General features: G+C 46.5%; 1 long non-coding RNA gene across 5 annotated transcripts in view; it reads left to right on the top strand.

Moving 5' to 3' along the window:
* LOC137518127 (uncharacterized) overlaps positions 1-25635 on the top strand; it is a 123808-nt gene that overhangs the window by 29238 nt on the left and 68935 nt on the right. For all 5 annotated transcript variants that reach the window (XR_011020743.1, XR_011020744.1, XR_011020741.1 and 2 more), the window contains one exon: positions 123-274. This is a non-coding gene — a long non-coding RNA (uncharacterized lncRNA). The remainder of the gene's footprint in view (positions 1-122; positions 275-25635) is intronic.

Here is a 25635-nt window from a genome sequence, read left to right as displayed (position 1 = left end):
CCATATAAAAAAGCTTGATGTGCTGATTCTGCGGGAAACTTGTGAGTGCAATATTATGTTATTTTAATAGTTTTACACTGTGGTACTCTTTTTCTCAAGGTTTCTTTTCATTCTTTCTCGAGGTTTCATAATGAGTAATGGAGTAGAAGTGCTCTGATATATTGAAGAGGATATCTCATATGATCTGATCGACATCTCGGCCAGTGTGGTAGGGGAAGGCCATAAGCATCCTCCCAGTGTGCGATTAGACCTGCTTTATATGTCTTCCCATCCGGTGAGTCTGATCACATCGGGTGTGGTGGTGGGTTTATGGATGAATATTGTGGCCTGAGGATCATTTAGCCAAAGCAGTGTGTGGCAAGCACCAATGGAGGACTAGGAAAATGATCCAGACGTGCTCTCGACTCCAGTCACCTGTGCACTACAGGTGTCTTCCAATATAGAAGTTCCAATGCTGGTTGTTCCACAGATGCTGGTTGTGCACACTAACAGCAGCCTCTGTTGCCCCATGGTGTGCCTCCAAGACCCCCCTGCGCGCCGATATACCCCCCGCAGTGCTGGCAACAATGATTACCTCTCGCCTGTCTGTTAGCGCCGCTCCCCCGCCTCCTCCATATCGGCGCTACCCGCCCGCGTCACTTCCCTCCCGCTGATTAGAGGGAAGTGATGCGGGCGGGTAGCAACACGACGGAGGAGGCGGGGGAGCGGCGCTAACAGACAGGCGGAGGTAAACATTGTCCTGGTCACACGCTGTGTGTCGCCAGCACTGCGGGGGTATAGCGGCGCGCAGGGGGGTCTTGGAGGCACACCATGGGGCAACAGAGGCTGGTGTTAGTGTGCACAACCAGCCTCTGTGCCCCACTAGCATAAGTAAATCCCACCTCGGGTTCTCTTTAAGTATCAAAAATCTTGAAAATCCATGATGTACAAGCAGCCATCATCATGAGGATCATTTAAACATGTTTGGAAATGTATTGATCCACGATCCACGTGGACTTCATTATGCCTATTGCTAACACTGGCTTTCTGTATGTTGTGTAGTGCTATCCTTTTAGTGGTACGTTTGATATGAAGGAAGCAATCCAACTGAAACCATTGCATTTTAAAGGACATAACTGAGCAGCGCTAGTCTTCTAGCATTTTGTTAACTACACCTCCTATGTTACGTCACCCGTCACACGCACGGAGACATGAGGCTTGAAGCTGGCGGATACACCACCGATTGGGTCACACAAGATCCTGCTGCGCCCTCCTGTGTAGCTCCACCCGCATATTACAATTATGCCATAGCACAGATACAGTGCTAGCGGAGACATAAAGGGCACACCGACTCCGGGAAGCGGTCACGCTGATAGCAGCGCAAGTTAATTCTGGCGCGGATATTCCAATAATGCAATTATCTACTACGCCTTCTTTTCACGGGCCAGACTGCATAATATGGGCACAGGTCACGGCTATGCCTGTAATCACCATGTCATCTGCGGCTATTTGTTATAGCCTGGCTATTTTAAACCGCAATCCACTTCATTTTAATATTGCTGCTGTTCTACAATAAAAAAAAAATATTTATATATATATATATATATATATATATATATATATATATATATATATATATATGTGCGTGCGTGCGTGTGGTTTGCAAAAGTATTCGGCCCCCTTGACGGTTTCCACATTTTGTCTTATTATTGCCACAAATATGAATCAATTGTATTGAAATTCCACGTGAAAGACCAATACAAAGTGGTGTACACGTGAGAAGTGGAACGAAAATCATACATGATTCCAAACATTTTTTTACAAAGAAATAACTGCAAAGTGGGGTGTGCATAATTATTCAGCCCCCTTTGGTCTGAGTGCAGTCAGTTACCCATAGACATTGCCTGATGAGTGCCAACGACTAAATAGAGGGCACCTGTGTGTAATCTAATGTCAGTACAAATACAGCTGCTCTGTGACGGCCTCAGAGGTTGTCTAAGAGAATATTGGGAGCAACAACACCATGAAGTCCAAAGAACACACCAGACAGGTCAGGGATAAAGTTATTGAGAAATTTAAAGCAGGCTTAGGCTACAAAAAGATTTTCAAAGCCTTGAACATCCCACGGAGCACTGTTCAAGCGATTATTCAGAAATGGAAGGAGTATGGCACAACTGTAAACCTACCAAGACAAGGCCGTCCACCTAAACTCACAGGCTCAACAAGGAGAGCGCTGATCAGAAATGCAGTCAAGAGGCCCATGGTGACTCTGGATGAGCTGCAGAGATCTACAGCTCAGGTGGGGGAATCTGTCCATAGGACAACTATTAGTCACGCACTGCCTGGCCTTTATGGAAGAGTGGCAAGAAGAAGGCCATTGTTAACAGAAAAGCATAAGAAGTCCCGTTTGCAGTTTGCCACAAGCCATGTGGGGGACACAGCAAACGTAGAAGAAGGTGCTCTGGTCAGATGAGACCAAAACTAAACTTTCTGGCCAAAATGCAAAACGCTATGTGTGGCGTAAAACTAACACTGCACATCACTCTGAACACACCAGCCCCACTGTCAAATATGGTGGTGGCAGCATCATGCTCTGGGAGTGCTTCTCTTCAGCAGGGACAGGGAAGCTGGTCAGAGTTGATGGGAAGATGGATGGAGCCAAATACAGGGCAAACTTGGAAGAAAACCTCTTGGAGATGGCAAAAGACTTGAGACTGGGGCGGAGGTTCACCTTCCAGCAGGACAACGACCCTAAACATAAAGCCAGGGCAACAATGGAATGGTTTAAAACAAAACATATTGATGTGTTAGAATGGCCCAGTCGAAGTCCAGATCTAAATCCAATCGAGAATCTGTGGCAAGATCTGAAAACTGCTGTTCACAAACGCTGTCCATCTAATCTGACTGAGCTGGAGCTGTTTTGCAAAGAAGACTGGGCAAGGATTTCAGTCTCTAGATGTGCAAAGCTGGTAGAGACATACCCTAAAAGACTGGCAGCTGTAATTGCAGCAAAAGGTGGTTCTACAAAGTATTGACTCTGGGGGCTGAATAATTACGCACACCCCACTTTGCAGTTTTAAAGGAAAAAAATGTTTGGAATCATGTATGATTTTCATTCCACTTCTCACATGTACACCACTTTGTATTGGTCTTTCACGTGGAATTCCAATTAAATTGATTCATGTTTGTGGCAGTAATGTGACAAAATGTGGAAGACTTCAAGGGGGCCGAATACTTTTGCAAACGTGTAGTGTGTGTAGTGTGTGTGTATAGTGTGTGTGTGTGTAACTACCGTATCTATCGTTAGAATTAAGATAGGTGTGGAAAAGGAAGTATGGTGAGTGACACATCGAGGACATTGATAACGTAGTGTGCGCTCATAGCAGGGATCAGGCATAGCTTTTATGATTGGGCACAGGGTTCTGTATGAGAGTATTGTTAAATGAAAAAAAAAATCTGTATTAAAGACTGAAATTTTACAAACAAACGGCTTTTTGTTTACTATACCTACCAATTACAATTCAGCATGCTCCTGCTGGTTTATCACTTTATGTTGTCTCATAGCTGATAGACTTTGCTCTCTTTAATAGCACTTATTTCCCAATGACTAACACCTGTGTCATTATTTAGTGTTGTATTTATATATGTTACGGCCAGAACCCAAAGTTTGGCCACTTCTAGTTCTGGCCGGCCACTTCGGGTTCTGGCTGGCCAATGTGCGAAGTGTCCGCTGCGCTGCGGCCAATGTGAGAAATGGATTGATTCCTGTGACATTAAGGTATCTTCTGGCCGCAGCGCAGCGGCCAAACGTATAACAACTTAGTTAATTTAATGCAATTAAGTCGGCGGCAATGTAACAATTCAAGCCGCCGGCTTTTGGTCTGCCTCTCTCATCCCCCCCCTCCGCGTCTCTCTCCTTCTCCAGCGGGGACATGCGTCTCCCCGGGAGTCGTTCGTCGCACCAGGAAAGCAGAGCGGGGAGGCTGCAGACATTGCTTCTGCCAGCACCCGCTCTGCAAGAACGGCAGGGAAGCCTGCCGCGACGAACGACTCTGGAGGGGACACGCGTGTCCCCGCCGGCTACCCATAGGAGAGCGAGAGAGGCGGGGAGAGGGGAGAGGCAGAGAAAAAGCCGGCGGCTTGAATTGTTACATTGCCGCCAGCTTAATTGCATTAAATTAACTAAGTTGTTATACGTTTGGCCGTTGCGCTGCGGCCAGAAGATACCTTAATGTCAAAGGAATCAATCCATTTCTCACATTGGCCGCAGCTGCCACTTCGCACATTGGCCGGCCAGAACCCGAAGTAGCCGGCCAGAACTAGAAGTGGCCAAACTTCGGGTACTGGCCGTAACATATATATACAACATTAAAGGGAACTTAAACTGATAAGGATATGGATGTTACCGTTTAAACAATACCAGTTGCCTGGCAGTCCTGCTGACCTCTGTGGCTGCAGTAGTGGCTGAATCACACACCTGAAACAAGCATGCAGCTAATCCAGTCTGACTTCAGTCAGAGCACCTGATCTGCATGCTTGTTGAGGGGCTGTAGTTTAAAGTATTAGAGACACAGGATCAGCAGGAGAGTCGGGCAACTGGTATTATTTTTTTAAAAAGGAAAAATCCATATCCTTTTCAGTTAAGGTTCTCTTTAAAGTGAATGGGAACCGCATTTCAAAAAAAATGAAGCAAATACTTACCTAAGGAGAGGGAAGGCTCTGGGTCATATAGAGCCTTCTGTCTCCTCTCTCTGTGCTCTCTATCCTGTGCTGGCTCCCCCCCATTTCAATCCCCCGTCGAAAGGGTATTTGTAAGTCTTTGGGAGCCACGTCCTCCCGAAGGCCTGCGGCTCCATACTGCACAGGCGTGAGCGTGCAAGAGAGCGTGCTTGCGCAGGCGCAGTACAGGGCCGCCTTTCTTCAGGAGCACTTGGGCTCCCTGAAGAGTTCTGAAGCCTCCTTCGGCCGGTAAAGCAGTATTTGACTAATTTAGTCAAATACTGCTACCGGGCGAGCCAGCACCGGAACGAGGGGACCAGGAGAGGAGCGGGAAGGCTCTATACGACCCAAAACCTTCCCTCTCCTTGGGTAAGTATCTGTCTTTTTTTTTTTTTTTAAATGCGGTTCCCATTCACTTTAAATAACGATAGACTGGTAATATCCGTTAAAAAGTAAGGGCTATTAATGTGAGCGCAGTCTATGAGCTAGGAGACAACTTAAAACGGCATATAACTAGATAATATGGAGCGCATGCAAGAGTGTATCATGGAGCTGCATGCAATTCTGCTCATATTCATAGCAGGGCTGTGGATTCGGAGTCGAGGAGTCGGAGCAATTTTTGGGTACCTGGAGTCGGAGTTAGGAAAAAATGCTCCGACTCCTAATGAATTTAAACTGTAATTAAAACAGAAAATATGACAAAATGTTTCATCTTTGTTTTATCTTTCTCAGATAATAGTCATCATAAATTATTTTTATATATATATATATATATATATATATATATATATATATATATATATATATATATATATATATATATATATATATATATATATATATATATATATATATATATATATATATATACTGTAGTAATAGCTGTGCTTGGTGTACAAAAATGAAATAACTACCATGAAATCAAGAATAGTTACTTGTGCTGCTTTAATAAGGCAGCTCCCGTACTTGTAAAGGCAGATAAACATATCTGATTGTGACTGTATATATGATGTGTACACAGGAATCTCTTATATATACTAAATCACATCTATACTGTAAGAATAAAGCCTGATATGTAGCTGTGTCACTAATAGAGATGGTCAATGAGATGGAAATAATTCTGCGCTGATGCTGGTTTATGCAAATGTATGCACTCATTTTGCTCATGAAATCAAATAATTTGATATGTAGTTAAAATTTGGTTTGGTGACTACGAATTAAAGGGTACCTGAGACGGATGAAAATAAAAGTTTTTTTTTTATACATCCCTTGGGCTTCCTCCAGGCCCTTTCAGGCTAATCAGTGTCTCGCTGTCATCTTCCACCACCTGAATCTTCTGCTATGAGTGGCGGTAATTCAGCCAGTCAGCAAAGTCCGGCCGCGAGCCACTCCCACAGCCAGGAGCATTCTGCACCTGCGCAATAGTGCTGCGCAGGTGTAGTACGTTCCTGGCGGTGGAGTGTGTGCCCGATTTGGCTCAAGTGCCTGGACCCATACCAGAAGATCCAGGTGGCGGAGAAGGACAGCAAGGGACTGATTAGCCTGAAGGGGGATGAAAGAAGCCCCAGGTATTTATAAAACTTGTATCTGTCTCAGGTTTAGTTTGTTACACAGGAAAACAAAAGTTTGCTTTCTTAAAACAGAAAGAATTTGCGATAATTCAGGTTGGAGTGAGCTTGAGATGTCTCCCAGTGCATCACTGCTGAATATTTGCAAATGAACCATTGTTGCCCTTAGAAGCTAAACACACCTCCAGAACCGCTGGAATGCAATGATGTGTTAAAGGAAAACTTAAGTGAACTATAAAAAATGAGATTTACTCACCCGGGGCTCCCCTCAGCCCCCAGCAGCCGATCGGTGCCCTCGCAGCCCTGCTCAGATGCTCCTGCACCCGCCGGCGAACACTTCCGTTTTTGCCGTCACCGGCCGATAGGCATGGGAACGCGAGTGATTCTTCGCGTTCCCAGCCTGTATATCGCCCCCTATGCTGCTATTGCGGCCAGCTGGTCGCAATAGCAGCATAGGGGGCGATATACAGGCTGGGAACGCGAAGAATCACTCGCGTTCCCATGCCTGTCGGCCGGTGACAGCCAAACCGGCAGTGTTCGCCGGCGGGTCCTGGAGCGTCAGAGCGGGGCTGCGAGGCACCGATTGGCTGCTGGGGGCTGAGGGATGCCCCAGGTGAGTAAATCTCATTTTTTATAGTTGACTTAAGTTTTCCTTTAATGTGCTTGTTAATTAGTACAGAGCCATAATAATCCAACATGCATACAGACTGTTTTGGATTGTTTGATCCTCATTAGTGCATGGCATGGATTAATTTGGCTCTATGGAGTGGAGCTTGTAACACAGAGAGGTACAGATTAACCAGCAAGCTCATGGTGAACTAGAACTCTTTGAAGTGTGTGAGGGGCTTCAATGGTCCTAAAAGCCCCCTTACTAAAATACTAAGGAAAACAAGTGTTTGTTTTCTTAAAACAGAAAGAATTAGCGATAATTCAGGTTGGAGTGAGCTTGAGATGTCTCCCAGAGCAACACTGCTGAATATATGCAAATTAACCATTGTTGCCCTTAGAAGCTAAACACACCTCCAGAACTGGCCACTTGTCTTAGGAGTATGTGAGTAAATTGTGTTCTACTTCAATCAACAGCAGTTGTGTCTGTTTTGGGGCTGGCAGGTCCACCACCGCCACCCTAACATTTTAAACGGTTTTAGTGATTTTTACCCTTATGGCGCCTCTGTACATCTCTCTATATATCAAGATATACACCCTTGGTGGAAGGGTGCCACACCCTCCTTTTCCTCTATCCACAGAGAGTGACGTCGTAGTCCTGAGTGGGGACAGGCTTGTTCTCCCCACCTGCTTATTCAGTGGTTACCTTGGAGGTAACCCAGGTTTGTAAGTATAATACTTCCGTTTCATATTTTCTCACCCATTCTCCAATACATACTACACTATATTGGGCTCTCGGATTTCTGCTTTTCATCCATTGACAGTGAATGGGTCAGCTCTGTGCTTGCAGGCAGAATGCATGCAGCAGTATGCCAGCGCATCGTACTGCTGTGCAGCACATTGATGTGAACAGCAGAAGGGCTGTCTATACCCTTCTGCCGTTCTTGCATGTTATCACGTCACACACGCTTCCAAATGCGCACGGAACGAGTATTATTATTATTATTATTATTATTGATTTATAAAGCGCCAACATATTCCGTGGCGCTGTACAAAGTAAGAAACAAACATGGGGTACATAATAATACAGACAATGGTGTACACCAATATACAAGATACATAATTAGTGACAAAATACAAAGAATGATACAAAATACAAATTATAGAATTGGTAATGACAGTGATAAAATTAACATGATGAATAAAATGTATAATGGTTACCAAGACACAAAAGGGGGAGAGAGCCCTGCCCTTGCGAGCTTACAATCTAAAGGGAATGGGGGGAAACAAGAGGAGGGGTAGTATGCAGCAAATATATAGAGGCTTTGTGTTTTAGGATACCTAGTAGGAGTGCAATTTGGTCTTAGTACAAAGGGAAGTGGCCTAAGGTAGAGCATATGCTTGTCGGAACAAGTGTGTTTTTAGAGAGCGTTTAAAGGTAGCAAAGGTTGGCGAGTGACGGATGTGTTGTGGGAGGGCATTCCAGAGGAGGGGTGAAGCGCGTGCGAAGTCTTGTAAACGTGAATGTGAGGAGTTGATTCTAGAGGAGGACAACAGAAGATCATGTGCCGATCTGAGATTGCGATTGGGTTTGTATCTGGAGATTAATGAGGATATGTACCGTGGGGAGAGATCGTGGAGAGCTTTGTAGGTTAGGGTTAGGAGTTTGAACTGAATCCTCTGGTTAATTGGCAGCCAGTGAAGAGCTTGACAAAGAGGGTCGGCAGAGGAAGATCGAGAAGAGAGATGAATGAGACGAGCAGCTGAGTTCAGTACTGACTGGAGTGGGGCCAGTTTGTTAGACGGTAGTCCACAAAGTAGTACGTTGCAGTAGTCCAGACGAGAAATTATGAAAGCATGTATTAACATTTTAGTTGTGTCTTGAGTGAGAAAGGGACGGATGTGAGATATGTTTTTGAGTTGGAGATGGCAGGAGCTGGTTATGGAGTGAACATGAGGAATAAAAGAGAGAGATGAATCGAATATCACCCCCAAGCACCGAGCTTTGGGAACTGAAGTTATGGGAGTGTTATTAACATTTATTGTTACTTCAGGCAGGGAGGTGGACAGAGACGGTGGAAAAATTATTAGTTCCGTTTTACTCATGTTAAGTTTTAGGAAGCGAGAGGACATGAAGGAGGATATAGCAGACAAGCAGTCAGGAACACGTTTAAGGAGGGAGTTAAGGTCTGGGGCAGAGAGGTACAGTTGTGTATCGTCTGCATAGAGGTGGTATTGAAACCCGAATGAGTTGATTAAATCACCAAGACCATGCATGTAGATGGAAAAGAGGAGGGGACCAAGGACAGAGCCTTGGGGAACCCCGACAGACAAAGCATGAGGAGAAGAGATCTGATCTGAGTAGGAGACTGTGAAGGACCTTCCAGAGAGGTAGGAAGATAACCATGTGAGAGCAAGGCCCTTTATTCCGACATTTGAAAGTATTTGTAGGAGTAAGGTGTGGTCGACAGTATCAAATGCTGATGACAGGTCAAGAAGGATGAGTATGGAAAATTGACCTTTGGATTTGGCTGTAAGAAGGTCATTGGCCACTTTGGTAAGGGCTGTTTCCGTGGAGTGGTTAGAGCGAAAGCCAGACTGGAACGGATCAAGTAGGGAGTTAGCAGATAAATAATGGCTTAATTCTGCATGTATATGGCGTTCAAGTAGTTTGGATGCAAATGGGAGAAGTGACACTGGGCGGTAGTTGGCAAGTGTGGTAGGATCTAGAGAGGGTTTTTTAAGTAGTGGTGTCACAACAGCTTTTTTGAGTGGGGACGGAAAGATGCCAGTAGAGAGGGAGAGGTTAAATAGCGTTGTTAGTGCAGGCAAGAGAGATGAGGATAGCTGCGGAATGAAATGGGAGGGAATAGGATCCAAAGAACAGGTGGTTAGATTAGCTTTGGCAATTTTAGAGGAAAGAGAGTGTTCAGAGAGTGGAGAGAAGGCAGTTAGAGAACAGTCAATGAGAGGTGTGGAGGTGAACGAGGCCTAACTCTATGACTAAAAGTATTAGAGGCAGAAGATCAGCTGGATAGCCAGGTAACTAGTATTGTTTAACTACTTGCTGCATGCCGTGCAGTATATTCACGGCCCTTTAAAAAAGACAGGATGCAGCAGGGCCGTGAAAACAAGTCTGCAGCGGCATGCAGCCGCCGCTCGCTCCCGTGCGCGCGTGCGCGCGCACCGCCGTTACCGCCGCTTAGAGGGGAAGTTAATGAATGGGACCGCAGGTCCCATTCATAAATCTAAGTCCCCGATTCAATGAATACCAGCGTCTACGAGACGCCGGCATTCATTGTATCTTCCTGTGTTACACAGCCACGGATTACTTCCGATTCACGTGCTTACGTACGTGAATCGGAAATGACGACTGAGGACATCTTGTGGCCAAATAGTATATTGCACCAAAATTGCATTTTATTTAATAAAAATCCCCACACTGACTGATATAATTAACTATTTCCCTCCCACACCCTCCCATAATACCCAAACTTTTTTTTTTATTTATAAAAGGGGGAAAAAAAATTTCATCAAAAAAAAAAAAATATAAGTAGTTACCTTAGGGACTGAACTTTTTAAAAATTTATGTCAAGGCAGTATATTACTATTAATTTTTAATTTATGGGCTTGTAATTAGTGATGGACGCAAAATTGAAAAAAATGCACCTTTATTTCCAAATGAAATATTGGTGCCATACATTGTACTAGGGAAATTTTTTGAACGTTGCAATAACCGGGACAAAAGGGCACATAAAATGTGTGGCTTTTATCCACAGTAGAATGTTTTATTTTAACACTATAATGGTCAAAAACAGAAAAATAATGCATTTTATAATTTTATTTTCTTATTATTCATGTTAAAATGCATTTAGGATAAAATAATTCTTGGCATACTGTACACCCAAAGAAAGCCTAATTGGTGGCAAGAAAAACAAGATATAGATCATTACGCTGTGATTAGTAGTGATTAAGTTATTGGTAAAAGAAAGGGAGGAGCGCTGACAGGTGAAAATTGCTCTGGTCCACAAGAGGAAAAATGCCTCAGGTGTCAAGTGGTTAAAAGGAAATAAAATGGCAGCCACCATATCCCTCTCACTTCAGTTGTCTTTTAAAATTCCTAAGCGTTGGCAGGTGAGATGCATTTTATGTTACATACATTCATTCAACAAGATTGTAATATACAAATTAGAGGAGTCTGAGTTGAGGAGCCGATGGAATCCTAACTTTCGGAGTCGCAGGATCTTTGTACCGACTCCACATCCCTGATTAATAGCACTTATTTTTCAATGACTTATACCTGTGTGCATCATTAATTAATGTTGTATTTACATAATGGTAAACTGGTAATAGCCGCTGAAAAATAAGGTCTTTTATTGTGAGCGCAGTGTATAAAATGGTAAATAACTAGATTACATCGGGCGCATGCTGATTTGTTGTGTTACAATTTATTTAAGTGACTACGGGACAGTGTATTTACCGCAGGTGACTACGGGACAGTGTATATACCGCAGGTGACTACGGAACAGTGTATTTACCGCAAGTGACTACGGGACAGTGTATATACCGCAGGTGACTACGGGACAGTGTATTTACCGCAGGTGACTACGGGACAGTGTATTTACCGCAGGTGACTACGGGACAGTGTATTTACAGCAAGTGACTACGGGACAGTGTATTTACCGCAGGTGACTACGGGACAGTGTATTTACCGCAGGTGACTACGGGACAGTGTATTTACCGCAGGTGACTACGGGACAGTGTATTTACCGCAGGTGACCACGGGACAGTGTATTTACCGCAGGTGACTACGGGACAGTGTATTTACAGCAAGTGACTACGGGACAGTGTATTTACCGCAGGTGACTACGGGACAGTGTATTTACCGCAGGTGACTACGGGACAGTGTATTTACCGCAGGTGACTACGGGACAGTGTATTTACCGCAGGTGACTACGGGACAGTGTATTTACCGCAGGTGACTACGGGACAGTGTATTTACCGCAGGTGACTACGGGACAGTGTATTTACCGCATGTGACTACGGGACAGTGTATTTACCGCAGGTGACTACGGGACAGTGTATTTATCGCAAGTGACTACGGGACAGTGTATTTACCGCACGTGACCACGGGACAGTGTATTTACCGCAGGTGACCACGGGACAGTGTATTTACCGCAGGTGACTACGGGACAGTGTATTTACCGCAGGTGACTACGGGACAGTGTATTTACCGCAGGTGACTACGGGACAGTGTATTTACCGCAGGTGACTACGGGACAGTGTATTTACCGCAGGTGACTACGGGACAGTGTATTTACCGCAGGTGACTACGGGACAGTGTATTTACCGCAGGTGACTGCGGGACAGTGTATTTACCGCAGGTGACTGCGGGACAGTGTATTTACCGCAGGTGACTGCGGGACAGTGTATTTACCGCAGGTGACTGCGGGACAGTGTATTTACCGCAGGTGACTGCGGGACAGTGTATTTACCGCAGGTGACTGCGGGACAGTGTATTTACCGCAGGTGACTGCGGGACAGTGTATTTACCGCAGGTGACTGCGGGACAGTGTATTTACCGCAGGTGACTGCGGGACAGTGTATTTACCGCAGGTGACTGCGGGACAGTGTATTTACCGCAGGTGACTACGGGACAGTGTATTTACCGCAGGTGACTACGGGACAGTGTATTTACCGCAGGTGACTACGGGACAGTGTTTCGTTTTAAATATCCGTGCAATACTGATATTTAAAAGACCTATGTCGCGAAAATCTTAAAATTTTAAATACATGTAAACCTATACAAATAAGAAGTACATTTCTTCCAGAGTAAAATGAGCCATAAATTACTTTTCTCCTATGTTGCTGTCACTTAGAGTTAGTAGTAGAAATCTGACATTACCGACAGATTTTGGACTAGCCCATCTTCTCATGGGGGTTTCTCAGGGTTTTCTTTATTTTTAACCACTTGACGACCGCAGTGTTTAACCCCCCTAAAGACCAGGCTCATTTTTGCAGCACTGGGCTGTGCAGACTTTTCAGCCTCTTGCACAGCCCAGCTAAGAAGCATGGCGATCGGACTCACCTCCTATTTTTGTCCATAAGGGGACATGCTGCCGGAGGGGTCCGATCGCCGCTGTCACTTATTATTTTTTTTTCTGCCTCATAGAGGCTCTCTCTCGCTCTGTCCCCCTCCCTCCCCTTCCTCCCTCCCCTCCGCCTATTTGATTGAACAGGACGGCGATCCGTCCTGTTCTCCTCCTCTCATAGGCATCAGCCTATGAGAGGATGGTGATCCCCAGCCGGGGATCGCCGATCTCGTACAGCACTGCCGGAGACTGCAGCTCTGTACTAATGTAAACAAAGGGGATTTCTTTCCCCTTTCGTTTACAAATAGTCTGCTAGCCGCGATCGGCGGCTAGCAGGCTAATCACGGAGCTTGGCACTGTGAACGGGCAGGGAACGATCGCGCATGCGCGCTGCCATTCCCTGGAGAACTACAGTTCCAGGACTTGACGCCGATCGGCGTTAGGCGGTCCTAGGGCTGCCGTGTTCACGCCCATTGGCGTGACGCGGTTGTTAGGTAGTTAAAGTAGCAAAAAAGTTTCTGTACCGTGCTTTTTATTTTTAAAAGCACTTAGTGAATGGCAGTTGCTCTGTCCAACTGCCAAAAAAGTGTGCAGGGAGGCTGGCCAGCATCTTTGTATAATCTTTTTCAGGGAATGTCTTTAGAAAGAACTAGTGGACCTAAGCCCGTTTAAAAACGGGCTAGGTCTGTCACTGCGCATGCGCCCGCTGCGCGCCCATCCGCCCCTTCGCCCATCATCGCTCACCGCCCGTCACTGTCCCTCAATGTTTCTGTGTCCCTACACTTGCGCAAAGCGCATGTGGGACACACACAGGGACATGGGATGCAGAGACAGTAGGGTTTTATTATAGAGGCTAAATGCCATGCTGAGAATCCCCCACAAAGAGATGGGCTACTCCAAAACCCGTCGATAATGTCAGATTTCTACTACCTACAGTAAGTGACAGCAACATAGGAGAAAAGTAATGTATGGCTCATTTTACTCTGAAAGAAATGTACTTCCTATTTGTATGTGTTTTTAAATTTTAAGATTTTTGCGACAATTCCTCTTTAACCCTCCTGGCGGTATAAAAAAATCTGCCAGGAGGGAGCGCAGCAGTTTTTTAAAAATTTTTTTTCCCCTATATCATGTAGCGAGCCCAGGGCTCGCTACATGATAGCCGCTACTCAGCGGCATCCCCCCGCCCTCTTCGATCGCCTTCGGCGATCTCCGATCAGGAAATCCCGTTCAAAGAATCCCGTTCGCCATGGCGACGGGGCGGGATGACGTCACCGACGTCGGGACGTCATTGGGAGTCCCGGGCCACCCCTCGGCGCTGCCTGGCACTGATTGGCCAGGCAGCGCACGGGGTCTGGGGGGGGGGGCTGTGCGGCGCAACGGATAGCGGCGATCGTGCGCGGGGCGGCGGCGATCAGTGTGCTGGCGCAGCTAGCAAAGTGCTAGCTGCGTCCAGCAAAAAAAAAAATTAAACAAATCGGCCCAGCAGGGCCTGAGCGGCACCCTCCGGCGGCTTACCCCGAACTACGTTCGGGGTTACCGCCAAGGAGGTTAAAGAGAACCAGAGGTGGGGTTCTAAGAATGAAATCTGCGCTCAGAGGCGGAGTCTGCTTATATTGCCCAGCCTCTGTTGCTATTTCAATCCCCCCTATGTTCCCCCTGCGCTCCGCTCTCCCCCATAAATCACAGCCGCGCTGTGCGGGCTGTGTTTACCTTTGTCCTGTCAGTCTCATTGCTCCCCCGCCTCCTGCAGAGCTCCGGTTCCCGCCTGCATCCCTTCCCTCCCCGCTGATTGGAGGAAAGGGACGTGGGCGGGGAGCGGCGCTATGCAGGAGGCGGGGAAGCTGCAGAGAGTGACGGGACAAAAGCAAACACAGCCCGCTGTGACACGCTGCATGTCGGCAGCGCGGCTGTTATTTATGGGGGAGAGCGGAGTGCAGGGGAACTTGGGGGGGGGGGGGGGGGTTGAAATAGCAACAGAGGCTGGGCAATATAAGCAGACTCCGCCTCTGAGCGCAGATTCCATTCTTAGAACCCCACCTCGGGTTCTCTTTAAGTTTGCTGAAAGCTGTGCCTATTTTATCTTACGGCTTTATTAAACATATGCCCGGGAGCCCTCTTAGGTGAGGTACCATCCCCACTTGGCCTTTAGAAAGGATCTACCAACTGCTGCTTCAATAAAAGAAGTTCATGCCACAGCCAGGTTGTGGGTTGAGTCCCCTACCGAAGTAGGGTAACAGAGGGAAACTGGATAGACCAGCAGGAGGCGCCCAAAGGATGGAAAGTACTGCAGAGCTCAGTGTGGAACTGCGAAGTAATAAATCATAAAAGTACATAAAAAGGACTGATCCTACCTTAATAAGGAGGCTTGAAGAACTTTATGACAAAAAGGTATAGACTTTTATTCAGCACTTAGGCGCAGGGCCGGATTTCCCATAAGGCACTCTAGGCACGTGCCTACAGGCGCCGTTATGCGGGAGAGGCGCCCCCCACAGGTCAGGATTGCCAGTCACAGTTTGCTCTGTCCGTGACAGTTCTTAGTAGCCTGCGCTCCGTCTGCTCATAGCGATTACAGGCAGACTTGTCCCTGGGTGGCCGCAGCAGAGGAAGCATCAGACACCTCCCTCGTCTGTCCCTCTCTCCAATGAATAACTTTTATTTATTGCCAGCGCCTCCCTTCAACCAATGAAAAATAAGCAAGGCCCGCCCCCACAACCCCGTCCACGCCAGAGAGCTGAAGCTGAAGAGAGCGCTGTGAGGTTAGTTGAGACAGCTCAGTTCTTCTGCCCAGCCACTGGCAGGCAGTGGCAGCTACAAATGTGATCGGAGGAGTGAGTCTGTATCACATCAGTAACCCCTGTGCTTCCGGGGGAATGTAATGACCTGTGCAGCTGGGAGATAGTAATTTATAACTTTACGTCGTGCGGGTGTGACATTCCAGGCTCTGTTTAGCTCTCTAAGGGGTCCCACCGTGTATCTCTCTTCTCTAGGTCTTTTTATGTTGTGGTGCTTTCCTCTTGCAAACTCGCTTGCTCCATGCAAGCAAGCATTGTGATTAAAAAAACAAATGTGCAGAGACTTGTGGTACAGGTCCCCACCTGAGAGAGTGATATAATCCTACATGTAACAACACAGGCTGTGGTAACTTATTTCCCCGTGTGTGTGTGTGTGTGTGTGTGTGTGTGTGTGTGTGTGTGTGTGTGTGTGTGTGTGTGTGTGTGTTATACATTGCATCTGCAGCCTGTGTGGGTCTGTACTCTGTTTGCATTGCATCTGCAGCCTGTGTGTGTAACTGTGTGGGTGTGTACTCTGTGTGTATGCATTGCATCTGCAGCCTGTGTGTGTAACTGTGTGGGTGTGTACTCTGTGTGTATGCATTGCATCTGCAGCCTGTGTGTGTAACTGTGTGGGTGTGTACTCTGTGTGTATGCATTGCATCTGCAGCCTGTGTGTGTAACTGTGTATGTGTATTGTGTATGCATTGCATCTGCAGCCTGTGTGTGTAACTGTGTGTATGTGTATTGTGTATGCATTGCATCTGCAGCCTGTGTGTGTGTAACTGTGTGTATGTGTATTGTGTATGCATTGCATCTGCAGCCTGTGTGTGTAACTGTGTGGGTGTGTACTCTGTGTGTATGCATTGCATCTGCAGCCTGTGTGTGTAACTGTGTGGGTGTGTACTCTGTGTGTATGCATTGCATCTGCAGCCTGTGTGTGTAACTGTGTGGGTGTGTACTCTGTGTGTATGCATTGCATCTGCAGCCTGTGTGTGTAACTGTGTGGGTGTGTACTCTGTGTGTATGCATTGCATCTGCAGCCTGTGTGTGTAACTGTGTGGGTGTGTACTCTGTGTGTATGCATTGCATCTGCAGCCTGTGTGTGTAACTGTGTGGGTGTGTACTCTGTGTGTATGCATTGCATCTGCAGCCTGTGTGTGTAACTGTGTGGGTGTGTACTCTGTGTGTATGCATTGCATCTGCAGCCTGTGTGTGTAACTGTGTGGGTGTGTACTGTGTGTATGCATTGCATCTGCAGCCTGTGTGTGTAACTGTGTGGGTGTGTACTCTGTGTGTGTGTATGCATTGCATCTGCAGCCTGTGTGTGTAACTGTGTGGCTGTATACTCTGTGTGTATACATTGCATCTGCATCATGTGTGTGTAACTGTGTGGGTGTGTACTCTGTGTGTGTTTTGCCTCTGTAGTGTGTGTTTTGCATCTGCAGTGTGTGTGTGTGTGTGTATTGCATCTGGTGTGTGTGTGTGTGTGTGTGTGTGTGTGTGTGTGTGTGTGTGTGTGTGTGTGTGTGTGTGTGTGTGTGTGTGTGAATTGCATCTGCAGTGTGTGAATTGCATCTGCAGTGTGTGTGTGTGAATTGCATCTGCAGTGTGTGTGTGTGAATTGCATCTGCAGTGTGTGTGTGTGTGTGTGTGTGTGTGTGTGTGTGTATTGCATCTGGTGTGTGTGTGTATTGCATCTGGTGTGTGTGTGTGTGTGAATTGCATCTGGTGTGTGTGTGTGTGTGTGAATTGCATCTGGTGTGTGTGTGTGTTTAGCATCTGCAGTGTGTGTGTGTTTAGCATCTGCAGAGTGTGTGTGTGTGTGTGTGTGTGTGTATTGCATCTGGTGTGTGTGTGTGTGTGTGTGTGTGTGTGTGTGTGTGTGTGTGTGTGTGTGTGTGTGTGTGTGTGTGTGTGTGTGTGTGTGTGTGTGTGTGTGAATTGCATCTGCAGTGTGTGTGTGAATTGCATCTGCAGTGTGTGTGTGAATTGCATCTGCAGTGTGTGTGTGTTTAGCATCTGCAGTGTGTGTGTGTTTAGCATCTGCAGTGTGTGTGTGTTTAGCATCTGCAGTGTGTGTGTGTTTAGCATCTGCAGTGTGTGTGTGTTTAGCATCTGCAGTGTGTGTGTGTGTGTTTAGCGCATGCAGTGTGTGTGTGTGTGTTTAGCATCTGCAGTGTGTGTGTGTGTGTTTAGCATCTGCAGTGTGTGTGTGTGTGTGTTTAGCATCTGCAGTGTGTGTGTGTGTGTTTAGCATCTGCAGTGTGTGTGTGTGTGTTTAGCATCTGCAGTGTGTGTGTGTGTGTGTTTAGCATCTGCAGTGTGTGTGTGTGTGTGTTTAGCATCTGCAGTGTGTGTGTGTGTGTGTTTAGCATCTGCAGTGTGTGTGTGTGTGTTTAGCATCTGCAGTGTGTGTGTGTGTGTTTAGCATCTGCAGTGTGTGTGTGTGTGTGTTTAGCATCTGCAGTGTGTGTGTGTGTGTGTTTAGCATCTGCAGTGTGTGTGTGTGTGTTTAGCATCTGCAGTGTGTGTGTGTGTGTTTAGCATCTGCAGTGTGTGTGTGTGTTTAGCATCTGCAGTGTGTGTGTGTTTAGCATCTGCAGTGTGTGTGTGTGTTTAGCATCTGCAGTGTGTGTGTGTTTAGCATCTGCAGTGTGTGTGTGTTTAGCATCTGCAGTGTGTGTGTGTTTAGCATCTGCAGTGTGTGTGTGTTTAGCATCTGCAGTGTGTGTGTGTTTTTTGCATCTGCAGTGTGTGTGTGTGTACTGTGTGTATTTAATCTGAAGTGTGTGTGTGTGTTGCATCTGCAGCGTGTTTTTTTAAACATGCTTTATGTGGTGGTGGTGGGGGTATGGAATGGTTTTTGCAGGGGTTGTTTTGGGAGGGGCACTGGAGTTATGCTTTGTGGAGGGGGGGGGGTGTCAGATCTGGTAAAAAGGGTGCCTTACAGATTAATGTAAATTGCCACGGTTAGGACTGATAAAAATGGCACCAGCCGTCGCCCAATATAACGGGTGCCAGGTTTACCATTTGTAGCCACACTTTTTATAGCTGGCAACCCCACTGCTCGCTATTTTATCAGCGACGTTTTTACTGGTCATTGCCCTGATCGAGACATTACATTAATCTCTAGGCCACCGTACCATTGGGTTCATCCCGCACACCTTTTTTTTTTTCTTTTTACAAGTGCCTTTCTTTGTGAGTGTACTCTGTATTCTCTAGGCCAAGAGCTAGCTATATACAGGGTGGCGCACGAAAGCCTGGCCTTTTACCTGTCACATGTGCAGGTTTACAGATAGGTGCTAACCAGTCCTTGTGCACCTCTTGATCAGTCCCTGCTATGTGTGCCCAGTTTTATTAAAGCATGTGTTGCCTGTATTTGCTGCTGTATGGGTAACATTTTCATACATAAATGCAGGTGACACAGGCTTCAGTAAAGCCGCAGAGGACACAGCAGGGATAGAGCAAGAGGCACATGAGGAGGACAGGCCAGCCAGTATTTGCCTGTATATCCATGTTCAAGACAGGCAGCTTGGCCAGTCTTTCATGCGCCACCCTCTAGAACTTTCGCCTTTCAGTGCTGGGTCCCCGGTTCGAATCCCAGCCAGAGCACTATCTGCATGGAGTTTGTATGTTCTCCCTGTGTCTACGTGGGTTTCCTCCTACATGCCAAATACATACAGAAAAGTGAATTGGCTATCCCTAAATTGACCCTAGACAATGATACCTACACTACATAGACATGACAATGGTAGGTAATATGGGGATATGTTTGGTGCTGGTCTTGTCTTGGTGCTCTGCTTGTCTAAGGTAATATCTGCATTATCTTGCATAGGTTTTATTTCCTAAGAAAAGAGGTGTGACTTGGGGTGTGTGGCCTTAGCAGAGGGGCGGAGCTTAGGGCGCTAGAACTTCTGTGCCTATAGGCTCCTGAGCTGTAAATCCGGCCCTGCTTAGGCGTTTCAAAGCGTAAGCCGCTTCCTCAAGTCAATTAGTCTCGCAGTACAGTGCAGAGCACTGAGAACACAAATTCATTTGTGGGCACCTGCTACTCTATCCAGTATAGCACATCTACAACTCCTGCCCGCTGCTTGTTCATGTGGGAACCCTATTGGAGGCTTTCCAGCTTGAACACTCCAGTCATACTATACATCAATCCAAGGAAATGTAGAGGCGGCACACCACTGGCTTTGCTAAATAAATCGTGTATTGCGATGCAACAGAACAAACACATTTCAAAAATGTGAATTCCCCATTTGACAGCTTATTACCTGTTACTGTATATCTTATGTGGCGTGAAAGTGATCTGCAATATGGGCAGGACTACAAGAGCAGAAAGAGACTATTGAAAGAGGGCGCATGCAACATTGTGTATCAGAAACCAATGTACCCCAGCACTGTGACTCACCCAGGGCTACAGCCTGGTCCGCCGGTGCACAGTCCTTCTGTGGGTCACCACCTCCACATACAGGAAACCAGACAACCAATGAAGTAGGCACTCAATTGGCGATAATTAATCTTGCGTTTAATGCATAAAGCTGCTCAATACAATATGTTTTGGAGTCCCCTCCCCCCCCCTTCCTCAGATGGGGGGACCCCCGAAACATGTCGTGTTGAGCAGCTTTATCCATTAAACGCAAGATTAATTATCACCAATTGAGTGCCTCCATTCGTTAACAGTTAACATGGTGTTGGAAAAGGAAAGAAAACGGCAAACCAAGATTTGTTGTACTCACAATTTGATGCCCATTTTCTGGAGTACATGGATGTATGTGCAGAGGCTCTCTGGGTGACTTCCCCGCCCAGCACAAGTACTGTGAGAGCTGCGGGTAGTTGCGGCCTACTATTCAGCAGAAGCCGGGGTCTCAATTAGTTGCCGGGGCCTAGCCGCGGGGGAAGGTCAGCGTGGAGCAAAGTTTTTGGTTAAGAAACTTTCATATTCTTTTTGTTTGCAGGCAAAGGAAGCTTACATTTTTATATAGTGAGTAACCTATATGAGTGCCCCACTACAATATAATAATCACATTTGCAATGGTATTGTCCAATACAACAAGGCAGTGTAAAAGTAGCCTTTACCTCTGTTCTTCAAGGCAAAGAAAAAAATGCAAATGAAGATGACTAAACTAGTAAATTTGACCTGGATTGTTTAAAAGTGCTATCATGTTGTAAATATTTGCAACCCCTCCTGGGTTATATCACACCACAGCAAGAACTTCTAAAAACATACTGTAAAACTGTATACTGTAAAATCATATGATTATAGTACCTTCCCAGTATAGATAACCAGAGAGCGCCCCCCCCCCCCCTCCCAGTATAGGTAGACAGAAAGTGTTTCCCAGTATAGGTAACAAGAGTGTCCCCCCTGTATAGGTAGTCAGAGCATGCCCCCCCCAATATAGGTGGTCTGAGAGCTCCCTCCTAGTAAAGGTGCCCAGAGAGAACCTCCCAGTATATATAGCCAGACAACCCACCCCACAGTGACACCCCCACCACCACAACACACACAGTACAGGTACCCCCATCATCATGCAAAATTTGCAGAGGAGGGGTTTACAACTCGCCTCTCCAGGATACAGAAGGCACAAGCTACCCATCCTCATCTTTCCCTCCTAGACGCTCTGTTTATAGTGTGACTGCCATCTGTGACAAATGTCGCTCACACCATAGAGGCAGAGCACTTAGGAAGAAAGGATGCAGAAGGGTTGTGTGCGGCCGGATCCTGGAGAGATGACTTGTATGCCACTCCCCTCGATTCCGCGTCCATGGCAGGGAGCCTTCTGCACATGTGCAGTTACATGTCTTTACGAACTGGACATGCACAGAACTCTCCCAAACACTGGCGCACGAATGCCCCTGGCACCTGGATATTAAAAGGACACCTGAATGCTTAACTACTTTAAGACCGCCTCACGCCAATGGGCGTGACCGTGGCAGCAGCTCCAGGACCGTCTAGCGCCAATTGGCGTCAAGTCCTGGGGCTGCAGTTTCCCAGGGAACGGCCGCACACATGCGCGATCGTTCCCTGCCACTTCACGGAACGGAGCTGATCGTGGCTAGCAGGCTGATTGTAAACAAAAGGGGAAAGAAATCCCCTTTGTTTACATGCGTACAGCGCTGCGATCCCCGGCCTCTGATTTGCCGGGGATCACCGTCCTCTCATAGGCTGATGCCTATGAGAGGCGGAGAACAGGACGGATCGCCGTCCTGTTCAATTCTTCAGGCGGAGGGAAGGAGAGGGAGGAAGGCGGCGGCAATGAGAGCCTCTATGAGGCTAAGGGGGGAAAAAAAGTGACAGCGGTGATCGGACCCCTTCGGCAGCATGTCCCCTTAGGGACAAAAATAGGTGGTGAGTCCGATCACCATACTTAGCTGGGCTGTGCAGGAGGCTGAAAAGCCTGCACAGCCCAGTGCTGCAAAAATGAGCCTGGGGGTTTAACACTGCGGTCATCAAGTGGTTAAAGGACACCTAAACTGACCCCATGGTTCTCAAACTACACATGCTAATGTGTGTTGTAAGGGGTTCTAATTCCTACAGTTCCTGCCGTTAGATGGGCTACTCTTCCCATTCATGGCTCTTACAGGATCTAGTGGAACAGAAGACAAAGATGGAGCACATGCTCTATCCAGTCCACCCTCCCTGTATGCCCGTGCTTATGTCAGACACAAAATGGGTGCACTTTGTTTAGGGAAGAAAAAAAAGGTCACTCACGGGTAAATTAAATGGTTACACATATTATATGAAGGAACATGATGCAGGAAGTAGTTGTAAGAGTAATGTAAAGGAGGTCACTTGTTACAGGCTGGGCATTGTGGACTTGATATTGGAGGCATATGGGCACTTGGTCTTTAGGGGCATAATGGCAGTTCTTGTTGTAGAGGGGAAACTATAGCTGTGCTTACACAGAGAATTGAATGTGTGCATTAAACATTGGGAAGCCTCCCCGTGGCGCTCCTAGATAGTGCTAATGTAGCATGAACTAATTCCCGCAGGGCAACCGCTTTGCAGTATTGGTTTTTGACCCTGCATAATTTGGCATGCGAAAGCAAATGCATATTTGCATGAGCATTGCCTCATGAATAGCCAATAAGGCCAAATTTGCAAAGCCAGATATGTCAGGTTTTCACTTGGTGTTTAATGCACACATTCAATTCTCTGTGTAAGCATTTCGAAACTATAGCTGTACCTGCTTGTTGAAAGGATGATACTATGGTGGTGTTTGTTATAGTTCAAATGTTAGTTGCACTTGTTCTGTTAGTAACATTTTGGATGTACTTGTCATAGGTGGGACATTTTAGAGCAGCTTGTTATTTTGTACAGAGGGGACATGACATTACGGTGGCACTTGTCACTGGGGTCAGGCACTGTGGAAGTACATGTACATTGTGAGGAGGAGGTAACTAGGAAGTGGTGGGTGTCAAGCCACCAGAGACTTTAACGGGAAAGTAGGTTAGGGGTGTTTTGCTGAAGGTACTAAAACTGTTAAAAAATGGCAGGGCGCTATCCCGGACAGCAATGGGAGCAGGGATACACAATGCCAGGGATGCACAGGCGCAGTGGTCCGCCTACTCTAAATCGGTGAAAATGAAACTAGCTGTTGGCGGGAGAAGGGGGGATCGTGGAGGACCGCGCGGGCACAGGAAGGCTGCAGGGGGATGGGAGAAGCCCCAGGTAACTGAAACACTTTCTTTTTTACAGTTAAGATTCCCTATCAGGCCTCTTGAACACTGCAAATCACAAATCCGATTCAGAATTTCCCTGGATGCTATCAACACAAGAAGAAAAACACAGAAACAAAAAAAACAGCAAGTAGTACCAATTCCAATTAGCAAATCGGAGTCCCATGTAAAATCGCATCAAAATCATAAATCGAATCGCATGCAGTATGCAAGAGTCCTCAGTCTCACTGTTAGTGCATACTTTTTGCAGTAACGCACTGCATGCAATATGTTAGGATGACACACATGGTTATACCGGTCTGGTCGCACAGTGAACATCACGCACAGGGTTATCATTGCAGTGCGACTTTCTACAGTGCAACACCCCACTGTGAATGTAGCCTAAGGAGACTCGGGCCTTTTTCACACTATGGGCTCCATTCACTAAAGTGTGATAACTGCTATCACAGCAGTTATTACGCGAGCTGCCGTGCGTGAACAGCGTTACTTCGCGTGATAAGCGAAGGTTTGCCCGCGATCACAGGCGCTTTTCACATGAAAGGTGCCCAACACATTTTTTTTCTTCATCCGTTTATGTATCTGTTAAAGTGGAATCATTGTCCCCTTGCCAGCTCGCTGGGCTGCAAGCTCTGGCATCGCTCAGATCGGACGGGGGGGGGGGGGGGGGGGGCAGGACTTGTGATTGCAACATTATGTTATTGGTTTAAATTTAAATAGTTTTACACTATGGTACTCTTTCTCAAGGTTTCTTTTCACTCTTTCTCGAGGTTTAAAAAAGGTTGATGGAGTAGAAGTGCTATGATTCCTGGCTACAATAGCACCCTCTATACTGCTATTGCGGCCTTCCTTGCCGCAATAGCAGTATAGAGGGTGCTATTGTGGCCAGAAATGCAAAGAATCACTCGTGTTCCCAGCCTGTCGGCGCCGGTCGCCAAAACCGGAAATAGCCGCCGGCGGGAAAAGGAGGATCGGAGCGGGGCTGCGAGGGCACCAGACAGCTGCAGGGGGCTGATGGAAGCCCCAGGTGAGTAAAACTTTTTTTTTTTGTGTGTGTGACTTGTGACCCTTTAATACAGTGCTTACAGATTGTAACTTAGGTTCACATACTTTTATGTTATTGACACTATTTGAATCGACCCATGATCTGTTATGACCACGCCCACTCACATGGGGCCCCCTACATTTATTCTGCACAGGGGCCACTGTTGACTTTGTCCGTCATTGACTAAACATGACATTCCTCCAATGTGATCTGAAGAAAAAAGGGTAAGGCTACTGAGGATGGATAGGGAGAGAGAGTTGCTTATTAACAGCCTGTAAGGGCCCAAATTGCTTTTTAAATCGCTAGTGTAATGCAAACTATATGGTAGAGATCTCACTGTGGCGATTGCCAAAGATTTGCGGTAAACGCAAACGCGACACATGCATCTTTTTGCGATTTTAGAGCTATCATGATTGCAATGTATTTAAACTGTGAATCACAATTCAAAAAATGTACAGCATTAAATGTACGATAATCGCAAAAAAAGCCAGCGTTTTGCTATCCCCAGTGTGAACGGGGCTCAAGGGAGAGTGTAAGGCTAATGAGGACTCTGGGGGTAGATAGGGAGAAAGGGTCAGGGCAGTTTCTAGGCTTCAAGCCGGAAGGAGGAAGTGTGCGGTAGCGAGTCTTGCATTGCGACCAATAGGATGTGTGCAAGACGCTTGGAACGCAGGAAAGCCGACGGACTTAGGGGTAACTAACCCCCTCTCTCCCAGCCGCACAGCTGAGGTAATTAAGCCTCATTTAAATCACAAATTAGAGTCCTTAGGGACTCGTGAGCTCCATGCCTGGTGAGAGGTATATGGAGGCTGCATATTTATTTCCTTATAAGCAATACCAGTTGCCTGGTTATGCTGCTGATCCTCTGCCTCTAATCCATTTAGCCATAGACCCTGAACAAGCATGCAGTAGATCAGGTGTTTCTGACATAATAGTCAGATCTGACAGCTGCATTAGCTGAATGCTTGTTTCTGATGCAGATTTAGACACTACTGCAGCCATATAGATTAGGAGGGCTGCCAGACAATGTGTATTGTTTAAAGGATACCCCAACTGAAATGTGACATAATGAGATAGACATGTGTATGTACAGTGCCTAGCACACAGATACCTATGCTGTGTTCCTTTTTTTCTTTCTCTGCCTGAAAGTGTTAAATATCAGGTATGTAAGTGGCTGA

Source organism: Hyperolius riggenbachi, chromosome 5, assembly GCF_040937935.1.
Source record: "Hyperolius riggenbachi isolate aHypRig1 chromosome 5, aHypRig1.pri, whole genome shotgun sequence".
Classification (NCBI taxonomy): Eukaryota; Metazoa; Chordata; class Amphibia; order Anura; family Hyperoliidae; genus Hyperolius; species Hyperolius riggenbachi.
This window is presented reverse-complemented; position numbering and strand designations above follow the sequence as displayed.